Source organism: Pseudophryne corroboree, chromosome 3 (genome assembly GCF_028390025.1).
Source record: "Pseudophryne corroboree isolate aPseCor3 chromosome 3, aPseCor3.hap2, whole genome shotgun sequence".
NCBI classification, from domain to species: domain Eukaryota; kingdom Metazoa; phylum Chordata; class Amphibia; order Anura; family Myobatrachidae; genus Pseudophryne; species Pseudophryne corroboree.
In genome coordinates this window covers 68,030,406-68,046,287 of record NC_086446.1, presented here as the reverse complement: position 1 = coordinate 68,046,287, position 15,882 = coordinate 68,030,406, and positions in this window count along the sequence as shown.

Sequence of the window (15,882 nt, the reverse complement as noted above, 5' to 3'; positions counted from 1 at the left end):
GTGCTCATAAAGGTGGCTTTTTTGAAAAAAGAATTTCCCACACTCGGGGCAAGAGATCTTTTTGTCCCCTGTGTGCACCTTAATGTGCTTTGAAAAATTTGTGCGGTTGGTAAAACATTTCCCACATTCGATGCAACAAAATGGCTTCTCTCCCGTGTGGCTTTATAGATGATTGGAAAGGTACGACTTGCTGTTAAAACATTTCCCACAGTCCGTGCAACAAAATGGCTTCTCCCCCGTGTGTGTCAGTAAATGTCTCTTCAGATAATTTTTTTGTTGGAAGTCTTTTCCACAATCAGGACACACGTACTGTTTGTCTCCTGTGTGAATTTCCAGATGTCGCACAAGATGGATTTTCTGTGTAAAAAGTTTCCCACATTCCGAACAAGAATAGCGTTTCGCGCCGGTATGAGTTGTCCGGTGTCGCACAAGATGTATTTTGTGTGTGAAATATTTACCACATTCAGAGCATGAAAACGGTCTCTTGCGCATACTACATTGAAAATTTTCACTGTTATAGTCCATTTGTCCAAAACGATCTCCACTGTCAGAAAAACAATATGGCGTCGCTCCTGTGTTAATTATCTGCTGATCCACAAACGTTGAGTTTTTATTATGTTGTTCGCTGTATTCTTCATTAAGATTTTCTTCTCCATACAAAACAGTTTCCTCCTTAATACGAACAGTCGTATATTTAATCTCATCTTTTTTATTAGATTTATAGATGTCAGAGTCTGTGAGAATCTTTTCAACATATGAAACTGATTCCTCCTTAATATGAGTAGATGTATACTGTATATGATCTGTGGGAGTATACATATCAGTGTGTGTGAGGTCTCCTCCATCACATGAGACTGGTTCCTCCTTAGTATGAGTAACTGTATACTGTGTATGACCTGTGGGTGTATACATATCAGTGTCTATGAGGTCTCCTCCATCACATGAGACTGGTTCCTCCTTCATATGAGTAGCTGTATACTGTGTATGACCTGTGGGTGTATACACATCAGTGTTTTTAAGGTTTCCTCCATCACGTGAGATTGATTCCTCCATAATATGAGTTGATTAACTTTTAGTTTTATATTCAATAAATACTTTACTTCATGAGTCTGATAATATTTGCATCCTCATTTATCGGCTATCATAATGTGGTAGATTTCCAGAATCTTCCATTCTACGCCAGTCCATCTGCAGAAAAAGATCAGGTTAATTAGACTACAATCTGTTAATTTTTTTGATTGATAAGAATGCGAGACAACATAAGCCCAAAAAAATCCAAAAAGTAAAAATAAAACAATTAAAAGCATACATAAAAGGTCTTGTAACTAGGTAACACAAAGTATTCAAGTTGACCGACTGAGGAAAACCTGTCCTGGCTATGTAGACCTTGGCCGAAGCAAATTAACCACATATTGTCTGTGTGGTTTATCCCTGTAGTCTCTTCATCTACAACAGACATGTCAAACTGGCAGCCCGCAGGCGGAATGCGGCCCACAACACATCCTTTTGCGGCCCAAGTTTACTTATTTAAAAAACAATGGAATGTGGCCCGCCACCGCCGGATGAGTTACTATTGACCATTTATCTCCGATTGGGCAGCACTCACCGTTCTGCATATGCACAAGAAGATAGTGATAGAGATGGAGAAATGTTTATGGGGAGAGCTGCTGAGCATGCCCTGTTGCCTTTGCAAAGCTCTGCCCCCCGCCACATCCGTGAAGCCATCACGCCTTGTATGTGTGTGCGTGCCTGACTGCCCTGCGTACCCAACTGCCCTAATTGCTGGAGGATTCTCCTGGAAACTGGAGAGAGAAACATCTCTCACAGTAGAAGGTAAATTGGAGGGGGCTGGCACAGGGGTTGAAGGCTGAAGAGACACAGGAGGCGTAGAGAGCTTGTGACTGGAGGGGACACAAGGAGGGGATATGTGGCTGGACTGAGGGGACAGAGAGTGACGCATTTTACTAGCTCACAATTATATATATCATTGAGGAGAAGAGATCACACAGTGATATATGAGGGGCAACCACACAAGGCTGGGCTTAGCCTGTCATGGTCGCATCTGATGTGGCTGTAGCTGCCACTCTCAGAGTGACCTCCCGGCCTCTCAGCTTCCTAGTTCCCTCCCCCAGTGCCTGCCAAGCTGTCAATAACTGCTGATTAAGCTGACCAGTGGCAACCCCCTTGCCCATTACCAGCCGCCGGAAAATGTAATAGAAGCTGTCCTTACCTTCCTTGTGTACCCCCCTGGAGGCTGCAGAGAACAGCAGCCACCTCAAACAATGTAAGGTCGCAATGGTCTCGCTGTTCAGTTCATCAATGGTACAATATCGATGGTATAATAAAACCGTGTTGGATATGTTTTAAATAGATCTTATCCTAATTTAATCATAAAAAAAACAAAACAATTTGTGAGCGATTTTTAGGAAAAAATATTAGCCAGTGAAGTGGTTAATGTTATTATTGCTCTTTCTGCGCACAGATTGGAGAGGAGAAACAGTAAGACATATTTTATGGATAAATATATATTAACAAAATAAATTTATAATAAATAATGAAAAAAAATGGGTTGGATTATCACATTAAATTAATCCCATCAGTCATGGCTAAATAATACCTGTTTTTAAGCACAGAATTCAAGATATAATCTGTCAGATTATTAAATCACCCTATCCTTAGGCACATGAATTTAAGGGTCCACTGCAAGAAGATGATATGCAAAGCCCTAATCAGAAATTCATAGGCTTTGTCCGATTGATGGGTGTGGTATGGAAGGTAGATAGTAAGTAGGTCAACAGTGTCTAGGTCGACCACTATTGGTCGACAGGGTCTTTAGGTCAAAAGGTCGACATGAGTTTTGTATGTTTTTTTGGTATCGTTGTCTTCGTAGAGTGACCGGGAACCCCAATTAGTGCACCGTGTCCCCTCGCTTCGGGCAAGGTGCATCAGATTACCGCTCTAATCGTAGTCCACGTGGATCGTTAAGTATGAAAGGTTAAGAGAAAAAGAAAAAGAAAATCGTGAAAACCTCATGTCGTCCTTTTGACCTGTCGACCTAGAACATATCGACCTAGAGACCCTGTCGACCTAGTTACTGTCGACCAATAGTGGTCGACCTAGACATTGTTGACCTAGTTACTGTCGACTTACAGACCGGATCCCCCGATTGATAGTAAGACCCTTTAACTGCCAACATATCTCAACCACTTGTTTCGAGGTACTTAAAAGATAGCATGTATCTACGAAAAACAGGAACAGGCCATCAGCCTATAATGATATAACTTTCCTCCCGTCCTCTATGTCTAGACCTTGTATGCCCAGAGGACACCTAAGTGATCAAGCCGGAGACCCTAAAGCTGAAGCAATTAAAGTTGGAACAATGGGCAACGCTGTTGAGTGTTCCTACCCAAGTAATAGCTACCAAAGATGTAACCATTCACACAATCCCTTGCTTTAGGTAGTACAGCAGTATAACCCAATTACTGTAGTTAGAGGCCAATGATAAATGGTGTGTGTATATATATATTACAACTCGTGTAATAATCTGTATGTAATATGTATGTAACAGCAGTCATCATGTAACAATTTTAGAGTAATACATTATACATTGATATATAACTACTCTAATGTAATAATCTCTATGTACTAACATATCTAATAAATTGTGTGCACAATAGCTCTGTAAAAATATCCTAAAATAAGATTTTAAATCGACCGGTAAATCTTTTTCTCCTAGTCCGTAGAGGATGCTGGGGACTCCGTAAGGACCATGCGGTATAGACGGGCTCCGCAGGAGACATGGGCACTCTAAAGACTTTAGATGGGTGTGCACTGGCTCCTCCCTCTATGCCCCTCCTCCAGACCTCAGTTAAAGAACTGTGCCCAGAGGAGACGGACAGTACAAGGAAAGGATTTTTGTTAGTCTAAGGGCAAGATACATACCAGCCCACACCATCCAACATGGAATATACGCAACTAGTTAACAGTATGAACAAAACAGCATCAGCCAAAGACTGATCTAAACTGTAACATAACCCTTATGTAAGCAACAACTATACACAAGCCTTGCAGAAAATTAGTCCGCACTGGGACGGGCGCCCAGCATCCTCTACGAACTAGGAGAAAAAGATTTACCGGTAGGTTTAAAATCTTATTTTCTCTTACGTCCTAGAGGATGCTGGGGACTCCGTAAGGACCATGGGTATTATACCAAAGCTCCAGACTGGGCGGGAGAGTGCGGATGACTCTGCAGCACCGATTGAGCAAACATGAGGTCCTCATCAGCCAGGGTATCAAACTTGTAGAATTTTGCAAACGTGTTTGAATCCGACCAAGTAGCTGCTCGGCAAAGCTGTAAAGCCGAGACGCCTCGGGCAGCCGGCCAAGAAAAGCCCACCTTCCTAGTGGAATGGGCCTTTACCGAATTAGGTAACGGCAACCCAGCCGTAGAATGAACCTGCTTAATTGTGTTACAGATCCAGCGAGCAATAGTCTGCTTAGAAGCAGGAGCGCCAACTTTGTTGGCCGCATACAGGACAAACAGTGCCTCTGTTTTCCGAACTCGAGCCGTCCTGGCTACATACATTTTTAAGGCCCTGACTACATCAAGGGACCTGGAATCCTCCAAGTCCCCCGTAGCCACCGGCACCACAATAGGTTGGTTCATATGAAACGACGAAACCACCTTAGGCAGAAAAATGGAGGACGAGTTCTCAACTCTGCACGATCGACATGGAATATCAGATAGGGGCTATTGTGAAACAAAGCCGCCAATTCGGACACCCTCCTTGCAGATGCCAAGGCCAGCAACATGACCACTTTCCAAGTGAAAAATGTTAATTCAACCGTTTGAAGAGGTTCAAACCAGTGTGATTTAAGGAACTGTAACACCACGTTAAGGTCCCATGGTGCCACTGGGGGCACAAAAGGAGGCTGGATGTGCAGCACTCCCTATACAAAAGTCTAGACTTCTGGGAGAGAAGCCAATTCCTTCTGAAAGAATATTGATAGGGCCGAAGTCTGCACCTTAACGGAGCCTAACTTTAGGCCCATATCCACTCCTGTCTGTAGAAAGTGGAGAAAACGGCCCAGGTGGAAATCCTCTGTAGGAGCATTTTTGGCTTCACACCAAGATACATATTTCCTCCAGATACAGTGATAATGTTTCGCCGTTACCTCCTTCCTAGCTTTGATTAGGGTAGGGATGACTTCCCCCGGAATACCTTTCCTAGCTAGGATTTGGTGTTCAACCACCATGCCGTCAAACGTAACCGCGGTAAGTCTTGGAACACGCAGGGCCCCTGCTGCAACAGGTCCTCCCTGGGAGGAAGAGGCCACGGATCTTCTGTGAGCATTTCCTGAAGATCTGAATACCAGGCCCTTCGAGGCCAATCCGGAACAATGAGTATTGTCTGCACTCTTTTTCGTCTTATGATTCTCAATATTTTTGAGATGAGCGGAAGAGGAGGGAACACATAGACCGACTGAAACACCCATGGTGTCACCAGGGCGTCCACCGCTACTGCCTGAGGGTCCCTTGACCTGGAACAATACCTCCGAAGCTTCTTGTTGAGGCGTGACGCCATCATGTCTATTTGAGGAAGTCCCCAACGACTTGTTATCTCTGCAAAAACTTCTTGATGAAGACCCCACTCTCCTGGATGGAGATTGTGTCTGCTGAGGAAGTCTGCTTCCCAGTTGTCCACTCCCGGAATGAAGACTGCTGACAGAGCGCTTACGTGATCTTCCGCCCAGCGAAGAATCCTGGTGGCTTCCGCCATTGCCACTCTGCTCCTTGTCCCGCCATGGCGGTTTACATGAGCCACGGCTGTGACGTTGTCTGATTGAATCAGAACGGGTAGGTCGCGAAGAAGATTCTCCGCTTGTCGTAGGCCATTGTATATGGCCCTTAATTCCAGCATGTTGATGTGCAGACAAGCCTCCTGGCTTGACCACAGTCCCTGAAAATTTCTTCTTTGTGTGACTGCTCCCCATCCTCGGAGGCTCACGTCCGTGGTCACTAGAACCCAGTCTTGCATGCCGAACCTGCGACCCTCTAGAAGGTGAGCACTCTGCAGCCACCACAGGAGATACACCCTTGCCCTGGGGGACAGGCTTATTTTCTGATGTATTTGTAGATGGAACCCCGACCACTTGTCCAGAAGGTCCCACTGAAACGTCCTCGCATGGAACCTGCCGAAGGGGATGGCCTCGTAGGCCGCCACCATTTTTCCCAGTACTCGAGTGCATTGATGAACTAACACTCTTTTTGGTTTTAGCAGGTCTCTGACCATGTTCTGGAGTTCCTGGGCTTTTTCCGTTGGGAGAAAAACCCTCTTCTTTTCCGTGTCCAGAATCATGCCTAAAAACAATAGCCGAGTCATTGGAATCAACTGCGACTTTGGTAGATTTAGGATCCAGCCGTGTTGCTGCAGCACTCTCAGGGAGAGCGACACGCTTTCCAGCAACTGATCTCTTGATCTCGCTTTTATCAGGAGATCGTCCAAGTATGGGATAATTGTGACTCCTTGCCTGCGCAGGAGCACCATCATTTCCGCCATAACCTTGGTGAAAATCCTCGGGGCCATGGAAAGCCCAAACAGCAACGTCTGAAACTGGTAATGACAGTCCTGTACAGCGAATCTCAGGTACGCCTGATGAGGGGGATAAATGGGGACATGAAGGTATGCATCCTTTATGTCTAGTGATACCATAAAATCCCCCCCTTCCAGGCTGGAGATCACTGCCCGGAGAGATTCCATCTTGAATTTGAAACTTTTCAAATACAGGTTCAGAGATTTTAGATTCAGAATGGGTCTGACCGAGCCATCCGGCTTCGGGATCACAAATAGGGTTGAATAGTACCCTTTTCCCTGTTGCATTAGGGGAACCTTGATAATCACTTGTTGTTGACACAGATTTTGTATGGCAGCTGAAACTATTTCCCTCTCTGGGGGAGAAGCTGGCAAAGACGATTTGAAAAATCGGCGGGGAGGCACTTCTTCGGATACCAGTTTGTAGCCTTGGGATACAATTTCGATCGCCCAAGGATCCACATCCGACTGAACCCACACCTGGCTGAAGAGTCGAAGACATGCCCCCACCGGCGCGGACTCCCTCAGTGGAGCCCCAGCGTCATGCTGTGGATTTTGTAGAAGCCGGGGAGGACTTTTGTTCCTGGGAACTAGCCGTAGCAGGCGTCCTTTTCCCTCTACCCTTACCTCTGGCGAGGAAGGAAGAGCCCCGACCCCTTCTGGGCTTATGCGACCAAAAGGACTGCATCTGATATTGAGGTGTTTTCTTTTACTGTGGGGGAACATAAGGCAAAAAAGACTTACCCGCGGTAGCTGTGGAAACCAGGTCCGTGAGGTCCTCCCCAAATAAAACTTCACCCTTGTAAGGTAAAGTTTCCATATGTCTCTTTGAATCGGCATCACCCGTCCATTGGCGGGTCCACAGGGACCGTCTAGCAGAAATTGCCATGGCATTGGCTCTTGAACCCAACAGCCCAATGTCTCTCGCAGCCTCTCTCATATATAACGCTGCATCTTTAATGTGACCCAAGGTCAATAAAATGCTATCCTTATCTAGGGTGTCAATGTCAGATGATAAGTTATCTGCCCATGCTGCAATTGCGCTACCCACCCATGCCGACGCTACTGCCGGTCTGAGCAAGGCACCCGTATGTGTCTAAATCGATTTCAAGGTAGTTTCCAGTCTGTGATCAGCAGGATCATTGAGGGCTGCCGTGTCTGGAGACGGTAGCGCCACCTTTTTGGACAAGCGCGTCAAAGCCTTGTCCACCGTGGGCGAGGATTCCCACCGTAACCTGTCCTGTGAGGGGAAAGGATACGCCATAATAATTCTCTTGGGAATCTGCAGTTTCTTGTCAGGAGTTTCCCAAGCCTTTTCAAATAAGGCGTTCAGCTCATGAGATGGGGGAAACGTTACCTCAGGTTTCTTTTCCTTAAACATGCAGACCCTCGTGTCAGGCACAGAGGGGTCCTCCATGATATGCAAAACATCTTTTATAGCCATAATCATATAATGAATACTCTTGGCCACCCGTGGGTGTAACCGTGCATCATCATAGTCGACACTGGAGTCAGAATCCGTGTCGGTATCAGTGTCTGCTATCTGGGAAAGGGGACGTTTTTGAGACCCCGAAGGGCCTTGTGACACAGTCAAAGCCATGGATTGACTCCCTGCTTTTTCCCTGGACTCTGCTTTATCCAATCTTTTATGTAATAAAGTCACATTTGCATTTAAAACATTCCACATATCCAACCAATCAGGTGTCGGCGGCGCCAACGGAGACACCACAATCATCTGCTCCACCTCCTCCCTAGACGAGCCTTCCGCTTCAGACATGCCGACACACACGTACCGACACCCCCACACACACTGGGATATATAAATATGGAGACAGTCCCCCAATAAGGCCCTTTGGAGAGACAGAGAGAGAATATGCCAGTACACACCCAGCGCCACTGGACACTGGAACAAAATCCCAGTCTGTACAGCGCTTTTATATACCAATAATACACTCACTGCGCCAATTAAATGTCCCCCCCCCCCCCCCCTGGTTTTGCCCTCTGTACTTGCTCAGCAGGGGAGAGTCCGGGGAGCAGCTTATCTGCAGCGTGCTGTGGAGAAAATGGCGCTGGGTAGTGCTGGATGATCAAGCTCCGCGCACTCAACGGCGGGCTTCGGTCCCGCTAAAATTCTTTATACTGGCAGGGTTTTTTTAATATACTGCCTCCGCAGTATATAATATGTCAGCCAGTGTCCCTTGAGGCTTTTTCTTGCTGCCCAGGGCGCCCCCCCCTGCGCCCTGCACCCCTACAGTGCCGTCAGTGTGTGTGAATGTGGGAGCAATGGCGCGCAGCGTTACCACTGCGCCGTACCTCAGTGAAGATCTGAAGTCTTCTTTCTTCTTATACTCACCCGGCTTCTATCTTCCGGCTCTGTGAGGAGGACGGCGGCGCTGCTCCGGGACGAACAGCGAGGATGAGACCTCTGGAGCTAATGGTGTCCAGTAACCTAAGAAGCAGAGCCTATCAGTTAAGTAGGTCTGTTTCTCTGCCCTCAGTCCCACGATACAGGGAGCCTGTTGCCAGCAGTGCTCCCTGAAAATAAAAAACCTAACAAAAGTCTTTTCAGAGAAACTCAGTAGAGCTCCCCTGCAGTGCATCCAGTCTCCTCTGGGTACAGGATCTAACTGAGGTCTGGAGGAGGGGCATAGAGGGAGGAGCCAGTGCACACCCATCTAAAGTCTTTAGAGTGCCCATGTCTCCTGCGGAGACCGTCTATACCCCATGGTCCTTACGGAGTTCCCAGCATCCTCTAGGACGTAAGAGAAATATATAATGACATATCCGGTGTAATAATCTACCTGAAATCTATCAACTCTTGTGCAATAGTCTGTGTAATACGCTCAGCACCCATGTAATGATCTAAAGTGATATAGAATAACATGCCTCATGTACTATCCTCTGCGTAATACAAAATATAACAGTTCCCATTTAATTTTGCCAAAGCCATCATCGTCGGGTAGGTAACCATGGATAGTTACCGACGACCATCCCTAGCCCATAACAGTTTAAAGGCCTGATTTGGAGATGTTCTTAATCCCAAGGCTTTCCATACATATCCGATGGTGGTGGTGGGGCTTCTGCGCTTGAACAAAACCCATGTGCAGAATCTCCGGAATGACAGGATGTGGGCATTTGGGGATGAGCAGAGCTGGGCTTTGTTACTGGGAGTGGCTAGGCCATTGGACGCAGCTTCACTGGGTTCGAGTGTAGCGAATCTGCCATATACAAGGGCATCAGCAGTAAACAGCTCTGCTACACTAAAACAAAGGAAACTAAAACTGAGGAAAAGTACATAAAATATTGGGGGTCATTCCGAGTTTATAGCATGTAGCAACTTTTTGCTGCTCGTGCGATCAACTAGACGCCGCCTATGGGGGAGTGTATTTCTGCATAGCAGAGCTGCGATCGCTTGTGCAGCCATACTATACTAAAAATGTTTTGTGCAGAACAAGACTAGCCCTAGACATACTTACCCTGTGCGATGGATCCAGCGATGAAGGTCCCGGAATTGACGTCAGACATCCGCCCTCCAAACGCCTGCGTTCGTATCTCCACGCCTGGAAAACGGTGAGTATCCGCCCTGGAACGCCTCCCCGCTGTCAATCTTCTTGCGATAGCGCTAGCGATCACTTCCTTCTGGTTGTTGCCCGGCGACAGCTGCCGCTGGGCAACGACGCGCGTGTGCATTGCGGGTGCCGCGCATGCGCATTTCCAACCCGTTCGCACCGCAGCATGCGAACGGGTCAGAATGACCCCCATTGTTTTCCCAAGGTGAATAAACCCCTCACAAGCAAGCAACAACCTGAGGGAAATGTCTGACGTTGGAGACCACCTATACATAAGGGCACTACTGTAATTATATCACTGTGGATGGAATAACACAGACATTCCTGAATGCTGCACGTTTTAAGATACTAATGGGCAGGGAAGGAGGGACTGCCATCACTTTACCTGGTCCCCGCAGGAGGAAACGAGCGACATCTTGAGATTGAGTGAGCATGTACACTATGTAAGCGGTGTGTTAGAGCAGGATATGCCAGAGTTGTATCTTCATCATCAATATCATGTTGCCGATAGCTGTTGGCTGAATGTTGGATTTTTCTACATAAATTTAAAAAAAATTATCTTCTAACAAGAACTACTGCTGATGCCCAGGCTGGTCATGGCAAAATTGGGTGGAGAACAAGCACAGCTTTATCCCAAACATGATGATACCAGCGCTAGGGTATGGGGGAATCCATAGTTGCAAAAGCATGCTGGCACTTTAAGCAGCGTGGCGAGCCCACAAAGGGGTTTTCTAGCGTTCGCCCCACTCCCGGCATACTGACAGGCGAGATGCTGCTGTTGGTATCTTGACTAGATAAACAATATGTACTCCATATTTATTTTTTCACCTATAAATCACAGAGTGGAACAAAAGAGGATGACCCCACACTGGTGGAATTAGGCAAGCTTTAACCACTCCACTTGCATTTTTTTTTTTTTTGCAAAAACATCTATATAAAACTTATCCAACTGGATTTTATTAAGAAATAATAAGATTTTACTCACCGATAAATCTATTTCTCGTAGTCCGTAGTGGATGCTGGGGACTCCGTCAGGACCATGGGGAATAGCGGCTCCACAGGAGACAGGGCACAAAAAGTAAAAGCTTTTGGACCTAGGTGGTGTGCACTGGCTCCTCCCCCTATGACCCTCCTCCAAGCCTCAGTTAGGATACTGTGCCCGGACGAGCGTACACAATAAGGAAGGATTTTGAATCCCGGGTAAGACTCATACCAGCCACACCAATCACACCGTACAACTTGTGATCTGAACCCAGTTAACAGTATGATAACAGAGGAGCCTCTGAAAAGATGGCTCACTACAACAAAAACCCGATTTTGTTAACAATAACTATGTACAAGTATTGCAGACAATCCGCACTTGGGATGGGCGCCCAGCATCCACTACGGACTACGAGAAATAGATTTATCGGTGAGTAAAATCTTATTTTCTCTAACGTCCTAAGTGGATGCTGGGGACTCCGTCAGGACCATGGGGATTATACCAAAGCTCCCAAACGGGCGGGAGAGTGCGGATGACTCTGCAGCACCGAATGAGAGAACTCCAGGTCCTCCTCAGCCAGGGTATCAAATTTGTAGAATTTAGCAAACGTGTTTTCCCCTGACCAAGTAGCTGCTCGGCAAAGTTGTAAAGCCGAGACCCCTCGGGCAGCCGCCCAAGATGAGCCCACTTTCCTTGTGGAATGGGCTTTTACAGATTTTGGCTGTGGCAGGCCTGCCACAGAATCTGCAAGCTGAATTGTACTACAAATCCAACGCGCAATAGTCTGCTTAGAAGCAGGAGCACCCAGCTTGTTGGGTGCATACAGGATAAACAGCGAGTCAGATTTCCTGACTCCAGCCGTCCTGGAAACATATATTTTCAGGGCCCTGACTACGTCCAGCAACTTGGAGTCCTCCAAGTCCCTAGTAGCCGCAGGCACCACAATAGGTTGGTTTAGGTGAAACGCTGAAACCACCTTAGGAAGAAATTGAGGACGAGTCCTCAATTCCGCCCTATCCGAATGAAATATCAGGTAAGGGCTTTTATAGGATAAAGCCGCCAATTCAGATACTCGCCTGGCAGAAGCCAGGGCCAACAACATTACCACTTTCCATGTGAGATATTTTAATTCCACCGTGGCAAGTGGCTCAAACCAATGTGATTTTAGGAATCCCAAAACTACATTGAGATCCCAAGGTGCCACTGGGGGCACAAAGGGAGGCTGTATATGCAGTACCCCTTTTACAAAAGTCTGAACTTCAGGAAATGAAGCCAATTCTCTCTGAAAGAAAATCGACAAGGCCGAAATTTGAACCTTAATGGACCCTAACTTTAGGCCCATGGACAGTCCTGTTTGCAGGAAATGTAGGAAACGACCTAGTTGAAATTCCTCTGTCGGGGCCTTCTTGGTCTCGCACCACGCAACATATTTTCGCCAAATACGGTGATAATGCTGTGCGGTTACATCCTTCCTAGCTTTAATCAGGGTAGGAATAACTTCATCTGGAATGCCTTTTTCCTTCAGAATCCGGCGTTCAACCGCCATGCCGTCAAACGCAGCCGCGGTAAGTCTTGGAACAGACAGGGTCCCTGCTGAAGCAGGTCCCTTCTTAGCGGCAGAGGCCACTGGTCCTCTGTGAGCATCTCTTGAAGTTCCGGGTACCAAGTCCTTCTTGGCCAATCCGGAGCCACTAGTATAGTTCTTACTCCTCTCCGTCTTATAATTCTCAGTACCTTGGGTAAGAGAGGCAGAGGAGGGAACACATACACCGACTGGAACACCCAAGGTGTTACCAGAGCGTCCACAGCTATTGCCTGCGGGTCTCTTGACCTGGTGCAATACCTGTCTAGTTTTTTGTTGAGGCGTGACGCCATCATGTCCACCTTTGGTTTTTCCCAACGGTTCACAATCATGAGGAAGACTTCCGGATGAAGTCCCCACTCTCCCGGGTGTAGGTCGTGTCTGCTGAGGAAGTCTGCTTCCCAGTTGTCCACTCCCGGAATGAACACTGCTGACAGTGCTATCACATGATTTTCCGCCCATTGCAGAATCCTTGCAGCTTCTGTCATTGCCCTCCTGCTTCTTGTGCCGCCCTGCCTGTTTATGTGGGCGACTGCTGTGATGTTGTCCGACTGGATCAACACCGGCTGACCCTGAAGCAGAGGCTTTGCTAGGCTTAGAGCATTGTAAATTGCCCTTAGTTCCAGTATATTTATGTGAAGTGAAGTCTCCAGGCTTGACCACACTCCCTGGAAGTTTCTTCCTTGTGTGACTGCTCCCCAGCCTCTCAGGCTGGCATCCGTGGTCACCAGGATCCAGTCCTGAATGCCGAATCTGCGGCCCTCTAGGAGATGAGCACTTTGCAGCCACCACAGAAGAGATACCCTTGTCCTTGGAGACAGGGTTATTTTCTGATGCATCTGAAGATGCGATCCGGACCATTTGTCCAGCAGATCCCACTGAAAAATTCTTGCGTGGAATCTGCCGAATGGAATCGCTTCGTAAGAAGCCACCATTTTTCCCAGGACCCTTGTGCATTGATGCACTGACACCTTTCCTGGTTTTAGGAGGTTCCTGACTAGCTCGGATAACTCCCTGGCTTTCTCCTCCGGGAGAAACACCTTTTTCTGGACTGTGTCCAGAATCATCCCTAGGAACAGCAGACGTGTCGTCGGAATCAGCTGCGATTTTGGAATATTTAAAATCCACCCGTGCTGTTGTAGTACTTCTTGAGATAGTGCTACTCCGACTTCTAACTGTTCTCTGGACCTTGCCCTTATTAGGAGATCGTCCAAGTAAGGGATAATTAATACGCCTTTTCTTCGAAGAAGAATCATCATTTCGGCCATTACCTTGGTAAAGACCCGGGGTGCCGTGGACAATCCAAACGGCAGCGTCTGAAACTGATAATGACAGTTCTGTATTACGAACCTGAGATACCCTTGGTGAGAAGGGCAAATCGGGACATGGAGATAGGCATCCTTGATGTCCAGAGACACCATATAGTCCCCTTCTTCCAGGTTCGCTATCACTGCTCTGAGTGATTCCATCTTGAATTTGAACCTTTTGATATAAGTGTTCAAAGATTTTAGATTTAAAAATCGGTCTCACCGAACCGTCTGGTTTCGGTACCACAAACAGTGTGGAGTAATATCCCTTCCCTTGTTGTAGGAGGGCTACTTTTATTATCACCTGTTGGGAGTGCAGCTTGTGAATGGCTCCCAATACCGCCTCCCTGTCGGAGGGAGCTATTGGTAAAGCAGACTTCAGACGTCTCGAATTCCAATTTGTACCCCTGAGATACTACTTGCAGGATCCAGGGGTTCACTTGCGAGTGAGCCCACTGCGCGCTGAAATTTCTGAGACGACCTCTCACCGTACCTGAGTCTGCTTGTAAGGACCCAGCGTCATGCTGAGGACTTGGCAGAAGCGGAAGAGGGCTTCTGTTCTTGGGAAGAAGCTGTCTGCTGCAGTCTTTTTCCCCTTCCTCTACCCCGGGGCAGATATGACTGTCCTTTTGTCCGCTTGCCTTTATGGGAACGAAAGGACTGATGCTGAAAAGACGGTGTCTTTTTCTGTTGAGAGGTGACTTGAGGTAAAAATGTGGATTTCCCAGCCGTTGCCGTGGTTACCAGGTCTGATAGACCGACCCCAAATAAATCCTCCCCTTTATACGGCAATACCTCCATGTGCCGTTTTGAATCCGCATCACCTGACCACTGTCGCGTCCATAACCCTCTTCTGGCAGAAATGGACAGCGCACTTACTCTTGATGCCAGAGTGCAAATATCTCTCTGTGCATCTCGCATATATAAAAATGCATCTTTTAATTGCTCAATAGTCAATAAAATACTGTCCCTATCCAGGGTATCAATATTCTCAGTCAGGGAGTCCGACCACGCCACCCCAGCACTGCACATCCAGGCTGAGGCGATTGCTGGTCGCAGTATAACACCAGTATGTGTGTATATACTTTTAAGGATATTTTCCAGCCTCCTATCTGCTGGCTCCTTAAGGGCGGCCGTTTCTGGAGACGGTAACGCCACTTGTTTTGATAAGCGTGTGAGCGCCTTATCTACCCTAGGGGGTGTTTCCCACGAGCCCTAACCTCTGGTGGGAAGGGATATAGTGCCAATAATTTTTTAGAAATTAGCAGTTTTTTGTCGGGGGTAACCCACGCTTCATCACACACTTCATTCAATTCCTCTGATTCAGGAAAAACTACGGGTAGTTTTTTCACACCCCACATAATACCCCTTTTCGTGGTACTTGCAGTATCAGAGATGTGCAAAACCTCCTTCATTGCCGTGATCATGTAACGTGTGGCCCTACTGGAAAATACGTTTGTTTCTTCACCGTCGACACTGGAGTCAGTGTCTGGGTCCGTGTCGACCCACTGAGGTAACGGGCGTTTTATAGCCCCTGACGGTGTTTGAGACGCCTGGACAGGCACTAACTGAGCTGCCGGCTGTCTCATGTCGTCAACAGTTTTTTGTAACGTGCCGACACTGTCACGTAATTCCTTAATTACGGCCATCCATTCAGGTGTCGACTCCCTAGGGGGTGACATCACCATTATAGGCAATTGCTCCGCCTCCACATCATTTTCCTCCTCATACATGTCGACACACACGTACCGACACCCAGCACACACACAGGGAATGCTCTGATAGAGGACAGGACCCCACTTAGCCCCTTGGGGAGACAGAGGGAGAGTTTGCCAGCACACACCAGAGC